We start from the raw sequence: 11,423 nt of genomic DNA, 5'->3' as shown, positions 1-11,423 counted from the left end.
ACAACTAAGAAAGGAAGAAAAAGGGCTGGCAGCTCATTCAATCATTGTATTAATGGAATGACTAAAAGGAAAAGAGGAATAGGAGTAAAGCGTGTACAAAAGAGAAGAGTAAGAGGAGGTGGGAGAAGAAGGCAGGGGAGAAAGAGGGGAAGGGAGGAGAATTCGGGGAGCCTGCAGGGCTCAGTGAAGCCATCACCACACACTGTCCCATTAATAAAGGGCTATAGGGAGAGGAGGGAATGGTCAAGGCCGAGGTTGCTGTTATAATTTAGCCACGAGGTCAAAACTTTAAGTAATTAGGCATGAGTATTATTAAGAATAATGGTAAGCTTCTCATGGACTATGATTCCCATAACCCTTTGTTTTACCTTGGAGAAATTAACAATTGCTTGTCTCCATGCTTTTGCTATCATCTGCCTGGCAGCCAAAAATATGAAGTCTGACAACTTCCTTTTTTGTTTAGAGAGGCCAAATCAGATTGTATATTGGTAGAGGAGGACAGTCTGCAATAGTAAAGTGGGTCTAGATGGGAAGTTCATGAGTGGCGTGCAGAGAAACTAAGGGCGTTATTTGGGCTGCGATTAAATAATTCTTCAGGTTGGTCCCAAATAACTGCCAGCAAAGGCTCTAATGCCAAAATGAAAAGAATGAGTGATAGGGGGCACCCCCCTTCCTTGTGCCTCAGTGGATGGAAAAGGGGATTGAGGTAAAGCTAGGCTATTTAACAGTAGCTGATGTGCGAGTGTTGAGCACTCGAACCCAAGATATAAGGCTGTATTCACACCTGAGTGTTTTCAGCTCGTAAAACGCTCATCTCAAAAGTTCAAAAACGCCCAACAAGCAAAATCCTATTAATTTAAATAGCCCCTATTTATATCTGAGTGTTTTGTCGCCTGAAGCAAAACGCCTAAAATCGCGACAAAAACGCACAACTTTCCGCCTGAAAATGATACGCTCAGATGTAAATGCAGCCTAAAGCTCGCCCCAAGCCTCATCTCTGGAGCGCAAAAAAGCAGGTATTGCCATGAGATAGGAACAAAGCCCTCATAGACATTGAGCAGCATGGATTCTAATGAACGGGTTTTAGTTAAGTGGATAAACTGTATCGCTTGACTAATATTGTTGCATGCTTCACTTTACGGGACAAAGCATACCTAGTCTTAATGGATTAGGTGGCCCAGGAAGGGGTTGAGCCTAAACACTAACATTTTGGAAAGGAGTTTTACATTATTATTTAGGAGTGATATTGATCTGTAGTTGGACCAGGAATGAGGGTCAGTGGATGGTTTGGGTGTCATCATCACAAGTGCTCTGAGGGAAGAAATCTGCCTACTTGTCAGCTAGGAAGGGTTCCGGAGCTGAATAGAGCTTAGAAAGACAGTGTTGGAATTCCAATAGCACTTTAGTTGGGTTACTTGTGAGTACATGACGTCTCATTAGTAATGCATTTCAATGGGGAAGGGGGGTCATACAATGCAAGCATTTAGAAAACATTGTGCCTAGCTTGTTACCATGTAGGTAGAATTTATGTTTGGCCCAGGGAAGTTGTCGTTCAGCAATGTCCAAGAGGTACAAATTCAGTTTGATGCGAACGTTAGCCAGCTGGAGTCAGGTTTGAGGGGAAGGGCTATTTTTGTGGACGAGGGTGGGCCTGTCCCAGTTCCAGCTCCAGATCTTTCCTGGGCTGGTCACACAAACAATGTCTATGGGAGGCTAACTGCATGAGGGAACCCTGGGCGTCTGCCTTGTAAGATTCCAAAAGAATGATGGGAGAGTCAACAGTTTGTGTAAAATAATCATTTGTCACTGCATGTATTTGATAAAGGACCTCGGAGGGGACAACCATAGGGGATCGTTCAGAGTCCAAGCTGAGGGGCCAGTTGTCTGTATAAGATAGTGACATAAGATTACCACCTGGTGATGGTGTAACAAAGGGGATGGATGCTCTGAGGCATTCAGGTAAAAAGGCTTGTTGAAGCCAAATGTGGTCTGTTTCGTGTATATAGATGATTTGCAGTGAAAAAAGAAAATCCCTAGAGAAGGGATTGAGTTCCCTCCAAGCATCCACCGGGCCGGCCTCTGTGAACATTTCCTAACAGCATTTAGAATTGGAATTGGAGTGGCCAATAGAGCCAGTTGATTTAACAAGTTGAGTGGTTAAATTAGAATCTCTACAAAAAAAAATCCTGCTGCTGTGGGAGTGAAGCAACTCTAGGATGTGTAAAATGAAGAGGAGATTGGTGGTGTTCGGGGCATCGTAACAGATTATAGTGGACACAGCCCCCTGAAGCATACCTTGCAACCTTGAATCTAATGACTTTGTAGATCAGAGATTTTTTTTTCTTACATACAAAAGTTATGCTTTTGGAGAAAGCAACTAAAACACCCCGATGTTTAGTGGGTGCCGAGGCCACATAGACAACTGAAATAGCTGGGTGAAAGTATTTGGGTGCAGAAATTAGTTTCCTGCATGCAGGCTACGTCCACTTTTGTATGTAGCAATTGAAGGCAGTATGCTATTTTACTGTATAGGCAGAGTTAATAATCGGAGAGCTATGGCGGATGAGAGGTGGGGCTAGGTAGCAGATAGTAGCACTAAAAGAGGATGAGTGGACATGGAGGAACGAGGTGTTAGAATGTGGCCGAGCCACGTGGACTAAGGTAAAAATGGGAAACGGAAGACAGGAGAGGGGTTTGGGTAGGGAAGATGAAGGGAATAATAGAAAAGGGGGAAGAAGAGAGGAAAAAGGGAAATGGCAAAGAAAAATGACAAGGACCAGATTTGGAGTGCAGAACCAAAAGAAAATCAGAAGATGATCCCTACTACTATGATGCTAGAAGGGGAAGAAATCATAGCTGTGGAAAAATGAAATGCATAATAAACATGGTCATTAACCAAGGCCCAGAACTAAGGTGATCCAGGCTAGGATCGCCTTATCAAAGAGAAGAGAGAAGACAAAGAGAAGGCAAATTTATGAAATACCTTCTTAAGCTCTGTGTATACAAAGAAGCAGGAAGTCCATGTCTATGATGGGCAAACGATGCACAATGGCTCAAAATTGATATGGTCCAGAAATACTTAGACAGAATAAAGGTGAATAAGGCACCTGGACCAGATGGCATTCAACTACGGATCCTAAAGTCCTAATCCTCATTTTTAGGGACTTGTTAATGACTGGGTTGGCGTAGGGCCAATGTGGTGCCTATATTTAAAAAGGGGTCAAAGTCTTTACCAAGTAACTATAGACCTATTAGTTTAACTTCTATAGTGGGGAAGATACTGGAGAGTTTATTAAAAGACCACATAGATGAGTTTTTGCTTGAAAAACATTTTAAACAACAGACAGCATGGATACATGAAAGATGTCAAACAAACCTGATTTCTCTTTATGAGGAGGTGGGCAAATCCTTGGACAGAGGGGTGGCTGTGGACATAGTATAACTGGATTTTGCTAAAGCGTTTGACACAGTTCCCCACACGGCTAATGTGTAAGTTAAAGTCTACAGGCTTGAAAAAAACAGTCTGTACAATAAATGGATAGAAAAGTGTCTAAAAGACAGAATTCAGAGAGTAGTGGTTAATAATTCATACTCTGAATGGTCTAAGGTTATCAGTGGTGTACCCCAATGTTCAGTGTTTGGACCCTTACTTTTTAATACAGTGGGGCAAAAAAGTATTTAGTCAGCCACCAATTGTGCAAGTTCTCCCACTTAAAAAGATGAGAGGGGCCTGTAATTGTCATCATAGGTATACCTCAACTATGAGAGACAAAATGTGGAAACAAATTCAGACAATCACATTGTCTGATTTTTGAAAGAATTTATTTGCAAATTATGGTGGAAAATAAGTATTTGGTCACCTACAAACAAGCAAGATTTCTGGCTCTCACAGACCTGTATTTTCTTCTTTAAGAGGCTCCTCTGTCCTCCACTCATTACCTGTATTAATGGCACCTGTTTGAACTTGTTATCAGTATAAAAGACACCTGTCCACAACCTCAAACAGTCACACTCCAAACTCCACTATGGTGAAGACCAAAGAGCTGTCGAAGGACACCAGAAACAAAATTGTAGACCTGCACCAGGCTGGGAAGACTGAATATGCAATAGGCAAGCAGCTTGGTGTGAAGAAATCAACTGTGGGAGCAATGATTAGAAAATGGAAGACATATTAGACCACTGATAATCTCCCTCGATCTGGGGCTCCACGCAAGATCTCACCCCGTGGGGTCAAAATGATCACAAGAACGGTGAGCAAAAATCCCAGAACCACACGGTGGCACCTAGTGAATGACCTGCAGAGAGCTGGGACCAACGTAACAAAGGCTACCATCAGTAACACACTAATACAATACACTAACACATTAATCAGTGAATTTTTATAGCACTGGTCGCTGTATAAATGTCAATGTCCCAAAAAAGTGTCAAAAGTGTCCGATCTGTCTGATTTTTACATTTTTTGGGGGATATTTATTATAGCAAAAAGTTAAAAAAAATGTTTTTTTTTTCTCTAAATTGACGCTCTTTTTTTTGTTTATAGCGCAAAAAATAAAAATTGAGCAATGAGCAAATACCACCAAAAGAAAGCTCTATTTGTGGGAAAAAAAATTTGTTTGGGCACGACCACGCAAAAAATGGCCTGGTCATTAAAGGGGCAAATCCTTCTGGGGCTGAAGTGGTTAAAGTGTAAGTAAACCCTTTTATCATTTTCAAACATCAGCCATCTTTGCCTATGTTTAATCTACAACTGCCATGATGCTGCACATGTGATCAGTTATGACACCAGCCATTGGATGGTTTGACAGTTTGGTTGAGAGCACAACCAATGGGAGTGTTACATTTCCGGCACGTTCCGTAAATGAAACTGTTTTATGAATGGGTTTACTTCCGCTTTAAGAGAGGTATGGACTCCACAGAGAGAGAGTTATAATTTTGCCCCTGCACAAATCATTAGTAAGACTTATGCCCCGTACACATGGTCAGACATTGATCAGACATTCCAACAACAAAATCCATGGATTTTTTCTGACGGATTTTGGCTCAAACTTGTCTTGCATACACACGGTCACACAAAGTTATCGGAATTTCTGAACGTCAAGAAAACGGTGACGTAAAACGGGGCAGTAGCCAATAGCTTTCGTCGCTATTCTGAGCATGCGTGGCACTTTGTGCGTCGGATTTGTGTACACTTGATCGGAATTTCCGACAACGGATTTTGTTGTCGGAAAATTTTATAGCAAGCTCTCAAACTTTGTGTGTCGGAAATTTCTATGGAAAATGTGTGATGGAGCCCACACACGGTCAGAATTTCTGACAACAAGGTCCTATCACACATTTTCCACCGGAAAATCCGACCGTGTGTACGGGGCATTAGACTAGTTCAGTTTTTGGCATCAGTTCACAAAAAGCATATTAGAGAACTGGAAAAAGTATAGAGAAGAGCAACAAAACTGATAAGAGGCATGGAGGAGCTCAGCTATGAGAAAAAATTAGAGGAACTGAATTTATTCTCTCTTGAGAAGAGGAGATTAAGGGGGATATGATCACCATGTATAAATACATACAGTAAGTGGTCCATATAGTGAACTTGGTGTTGAGTTATTCACTTTAAGGTCATCACAGAGGACAAGGGGGCACTCTTTACATCTGGAGGAAAAGAGATTTAATCTCCAAATACAGAAAGGTTTCTTCAGAGCAATGCCGCGTACACACGGTCGGACTTTTCAGCTACAAAAGTCCAACAGCCCGTCCGACAGACTTTCGACAGACTTTTGGCGGACTTTTGGCGGACTTTCAATAGACTTTCTAACGACCGGACTTGCCTACACACGATCACACAAAAGTCCAACGGATTCGCATGTGATGACGCACACCGGACTAAAATAAGGAAGTTGATAGCCAGTAGCCAATAGCTGCCCTAGCGTCGGTTTTTGTCCGTCGGACTAGCATACAGACGAGCGGATTTCTGGGTCCAGCGGAGTTACGACGTAAAGATTTGAAGCATGTTCCACATCTAAAGTCCGTCAGATTTGTGACTGGAAAAGTTCGCTGAAAGTCCGGGGAAGCCCACACACGATCGGATTGTCCGCCGGACTTGGTCCGTCGGCGTCCGTCTGACTTTTGTAGCCGAAACGTCCGACCGTGTGTACGCAGCATAAGAGCTGTGAAAATGTGGAGCTCTCTCAAGAGCTGGTTCTGGCCAGCTCAGTAGATTGTTTTAAGAAAGTCCTGGATTTTTTCCTAAATGTACATAATATAACTGGGTAGTAATATTTATAGGTAAAGTTGATCCAGGGAATATCTGATTGCCTCTTGGGGGATCAGGAAGGAACTTTTTCCCTGCTGGAGCAAATTTGATCATGAGTTATTGCTTTTTTTGCCTTTCTCTGGATCAACTGTGGGTATAGGATATATATGAAGGTTTTTATTTGAGTATATCAGGTTTTCTTTTTTTGCTTTATTGGTTGAACTGGATGGACTTGTGTCTTTTTTCAACCAGATTAACTATGCCACTATCAAGAGCAATTGCTAGGTTCTAGATAAATGTAAATCAAAGTATAAAAACGTTAGGCTGAACCCTGAGACAATTGTGTTGGACAATAGATTGAGGTAGTTAACAATGAATAGTGCTAAGGAAGCATAAACACATGCTGTATCTATAATATCATAGCCATTAAACAGAGTGCTGAGCTGAGACTCAGTTATATCAGGGCCGCTCTGGGGGTATAAAAAGTGAAGGTGAAGGAGAGCTCTTGAAAAGCTCCATCATGCCAGAAAATGATCAAGACACAAAAACAGGAATCACAAAAGCCGGCAAAAGGAAGTGGATAGGGTTGGTGAGGCACCAAGAGGATCAGAGACCCCAGCCAAGCATCCCTGCGGACAGTGAATGATATATACATAAAATAGGGTGTAGAGTGTGTGACTGCGCCTGAAAACGCCAGAAGAGACATTCAGTGATCAAGAAGCCTGTAGATATCAAGACATCCATGGTATACACTACTGTGCAACTACCTGGAAATCTGCTACAAATTGTTGTTAAGGTATGATTATCAATGAGTAAGCCTGATAGGCATAGTCCTCACATTGCAAGTATGAATGAAAGAGCCAGTTAAGACTAAGGGGGTTATTTACGAAAGGCAAATCCACTTTGCACTACAAGTGCACTTTCAGGTGCAGTCACTGTAGATCTGTGGGGAAGATCTGAAATGAGGGGAAGCTCTGCTGATTTTATCATCCAATCATGTGCAAGCTAAAATACTGTTTTTTATTTTCCTTGCATGTCCCCCTCAGATCTACAGCGACTGCACTTGAAAGTGCACTTGTAGTGCAAAGTGGATTTGCCTTTCGTTAAATAACCCCCCAAGTCTGTACATTTTGGGAATAAAAATTGGTGAATAATGCATGTGTTCAAAAACAAAACAAGGGGTGCAAATCCACCAAAATGAGTCCGTCAATCAGGGAACCAAGGTGCCAACACCTCAGAAAGGCACAAAGCAAGACCACCTGGTGGACAGTAGGCCCCAGAATGGCATCTCCAGAGTGTAGATTTGAGCCATACTCACGTGCTAGAGCAATAGCAAAGAAGCAGGGGAGAAATCATCCTTTGCCCAATGGATGGAAGACTAAATAGCTCAGCCTTGCCAGTGCCTGTCCTCATATTGTAAGCTGGATTGTCATTGTGATGGCTGGGAGCTAAGACGATGTGGGTTCAGCGTGGGTTCTCCCCCCAGTCCATACCAGGCCCATTGGGTCTGTTATAGATATTAAGGGGAACTCCATGCCAAAATGTAAAAAAAAAACAGCGTGGGGTCCCTCCCCAAAATCCATACCAGGCCCTTCATGTCTGGTATGGATTTTAAGGGGAACTCCACACCAAAATGTAAAAAAAAATGGTGTGGGGCCCCCCCAAAATCCATACCAGACCCTTATCCGAGCAAAGCAAAGGAAAGGGGGGGTGAGTGAGTGCCCCCCCTGAACCATACCAGGCCACTTGCCCTCAACATGGGGAGGGTGCTTTGGGGTCCCCCCCAAAGCACCTTGTTCCCATGTTGATGGGGACAAGAGCCTCGTCCCCACAACCCTGGCCTGGTGGTTATGGGGGTCTGCGGGCGGGGGGCTTATCAAGGGGGCCCCCAGGTCCTGGTCCCCCCCTATGTGAATGGGTAGGGGTACCCCTACCCATTCATCAAAAAAAGTGTCAAAAAGTAAAAAGCCCAAAAGGCAGTTTTTGACAATTCCTTTTCAAAAAAAGAAAAAAAAGTGTCCAAGCATGTCCAGCTCTTGTTAAAGGGTTCCAGATTCCGATAAGCTCCCCACCTGCAGACCCCCACAACCAACGGCACTCGCTCGTCCCCCCCTATCCTGGCCTGCAAGGCTGCATGCTTGGATAAGGGTCTGGTATGGATTTTGGGGGGGGGGGCATGCCAATTTTTTTAAAGATTTTGCCATGGAGTTCCCCTTAAAATGTATGCCAGACCCAAAGAGCCTGGTATGGATTTGGAGGGGGGGGACCCCACGCTGTTTTTTTTTAAACATTTTAGTGTGTAGTTCCCCTTAAAATCTATAGCAGACCCAAAGGGCCTGGTATGGACTGGGGGGGGGCATGTGTTTTTTTTTCTTAATTCTGTCATAGGGTTCCACTATACAATACACTGTATTATATACTGTACCACTGACTGCACTGTATATATAGATATATATCTATATATCTATCTATCTATATATATATGATATTGATTTAAACTGTTATCTGTCTAATTATTAATTTATTGTTAAAAGGTTAATCCATTCCAGTCTTATATATTCAGCTTTGTAATTGGAAATTTGGACATTAGTAGGTTGCACCTTTAAGGCGCAATCATCGAGTAATTATTCAGTCAAATTCCATTTTTCTTTTTTTTACCACAAGATGGCTCAATGAATGCTTTCTATAATCTTTCTTTTTTATGTAATTGTAGTTTGGCCTTTTGCCACAAGATGGCAGTCAAATTTTAAATTTAAATTTCATTTTAAATTTAGTTTATTAAACTAATAGTACTATAATACATTAGCCCTTTGAGGTCTACATCTATCCAGCTAATCCTAATGAAATTTTCTCAGGTAATTATCAAGGATTGCACTGGACTGGATATTCTTAATTGGCGGTTGCATTTAGATGGAGGCGATGTGTCCGCTCTTATGACCCCTGATGACATCAGAGTGTAACGACGAAACCGGTAGGGTATACTGAGCGTGATGCGTCACTTCCGCCTTTGCCAATGCAGCTGGAGCACCAGCGGCGTCTCTTTGTATATGGACTATCTGCACAAGTTGCTATGAAGTTGATATGTGCTTTTTACTTCGTTTTTAATAAATTTTGACATATTTCACTATGGGAGCCTTCTATCTTTTCCCAATTCATGGCACTGATGGTCTTTAATGACCAATCCCGCACAGAGGGCTCCACAAACAAGTCCATCCAGCTTCCTTGCAGGTCACAGTACTCCTGACTACACTATCATCCAGATCAAGTCGCGGTCGTGTGAATCTATTTGGCATGTTCCACTGAAGCGCTTTTGACTCCTGTAATGGGTGTCACTACTTTCTGGTGAGTAGACTGTGTGGCCGGTGATGGTGGTGGAAGAGCAAGCTCTTTGATGATTGCCGAATAATACGAAAATTTTATCCAGAAATCATTCAGAAATTGTCTATTTGAACACTTTTTTTTGATGGCACTAAACACCCAAGTCATTCTGGATTTGTTTACTTTGAACATCTTTTAAATTTTTGGACACATGATATCAAACACTTATGTGGTGTTTTATGATCGGACTTTATTTGAGAGTATACTATATGCTTTCAGTTAATATTTTTTTATATGGTTTTGTAAGAGATTGATCTTTTTTTTTCACTTTCACTTTACAGAGAGTGCGGTTTCAATTAACTTGCTAATTATCTTCTAGTCAAGAATTTACAGGCACTCAAGGCTTTTTGCCAAGAGGAATGGGCAGCTTTACCATCTGAGAAGATAAAGAGCCTCATCCACAAATACCACAAAAGACTTCAAGATGTCATTGATGTTTAAGAGGGCAATACACGGTATTAAGAACTGGGGTATGTAAACTTCATCAGGGTCATTTGGGTAGTTTCTGTTGTGATTATGATTTAAAAAGAGTAAACACTGTTGATTGATAATAAATGGCTTCAGCCAAACACTAACCATGAATGAAAGAAAAGTTTTTGGGTTATCATTCATATTCTCTGAAAAATGGCCAAGAAATCATAAATTCTGCCAGGATATGTAAACTTATGAGCACAACTGTATATACGGCCGCCGTATATATAGTGTGGAGCCTTATATAGTGTGGGGCGTGGACTTACATTTGACTCGAACATCGGGACCATCCCTATTGTCTACTAACAGCTGCCGTTTACCTTGTGATGGCCAGAGAGCTACAACCAGATCATTGACTGATTATGGAACTGTGAGAGTTAAATTAAATGAACTTTGATGGACCGTTTTTTTTTTAATAACCAAAATAGTTTCCCAGGACCCCCTGAACAATAACACTCGTGGCTCTACACATTCCACAGGTGCGATGCCGCATTTCACCGCAAAACCTAAACAGCGATCCGATCATGAATAGCCCCCTAGTGTCTAGCAGGTGACAGGCCTCTTTATGGAGACTCTGGGGGTCTATGCACATTGTGCAGTGAAATCAGAGTAAGCTCTGTTCCGGAGAGGAACTTGTACAACTGTTCAAGACTGAAGGGAAGGCCAGAGATCAGTCTTAATATGGTTGTATACCGCTGGACGTTTTTTTCCCTGCATAATGTGCTAGGGTATGCATTGCATACTAGCACATTATGTGAAACTTACCTCAAACCTAAGCTGTTCCAGTGCCGCAATGTCAGCGCTGCAGCCGCTTCCATCTTTACCTGTCTTCCTTCCGGGTTCGCGGGCTCCGGCTCTGTGACTGGCCGGAGCCGTGATGACGTCACTCCCGCGCATGCATAAAAGTCAGTAAAGGAAGTTTACTTCCTCTTTAAAGCCAAATTCCACTCTCTCCGTCCAGTCCTCCCCCTAGCTTTAGATGTCCCTCAACATACAGTATATATATATATATATATATATATATATATATATATATACATATTAATGTTTTATTACCTTTTTTGAAGGTGACACGCAGGATCCTCCTTCTCTTTACCTTTGGTGGACGGTCCTTAACCACTTGCTTACCAGGCATTTAAACCGCCCTCCTGCCCAGGCCAATTTTCAGCTTTCAGCGCTGACGCACTTTGAATGACAATTGCGTGGTCATACAACACTGTACCTAAATGAAATTGTTATCATTTTTTTTCACACAAATAGATTTTTCTTTTGGGGGTATTTAATCACCGCTGGGTTTTTATTTTTTGCTAAACAAACAAAAAAAGAC

This window comes from Aquarana catesbeiana, linkage group LG04 (genome assembly GCF_042186555.1).
Source record: "Aquarana catesbeiana isolate 2022-GZ linkage group LG04, ASM4218655v1, whole genome shotgun sequence".
Classification (NCBI taxonomy): domain Eukaryota; kingdom Metazoa; phylum Chordata; class Amphibia; order Anura; family Ranidae; genus Aquarana; species Aquarana catesbeiana.
Note: the sequence above shows the minus strand (reverse complement) of the source record.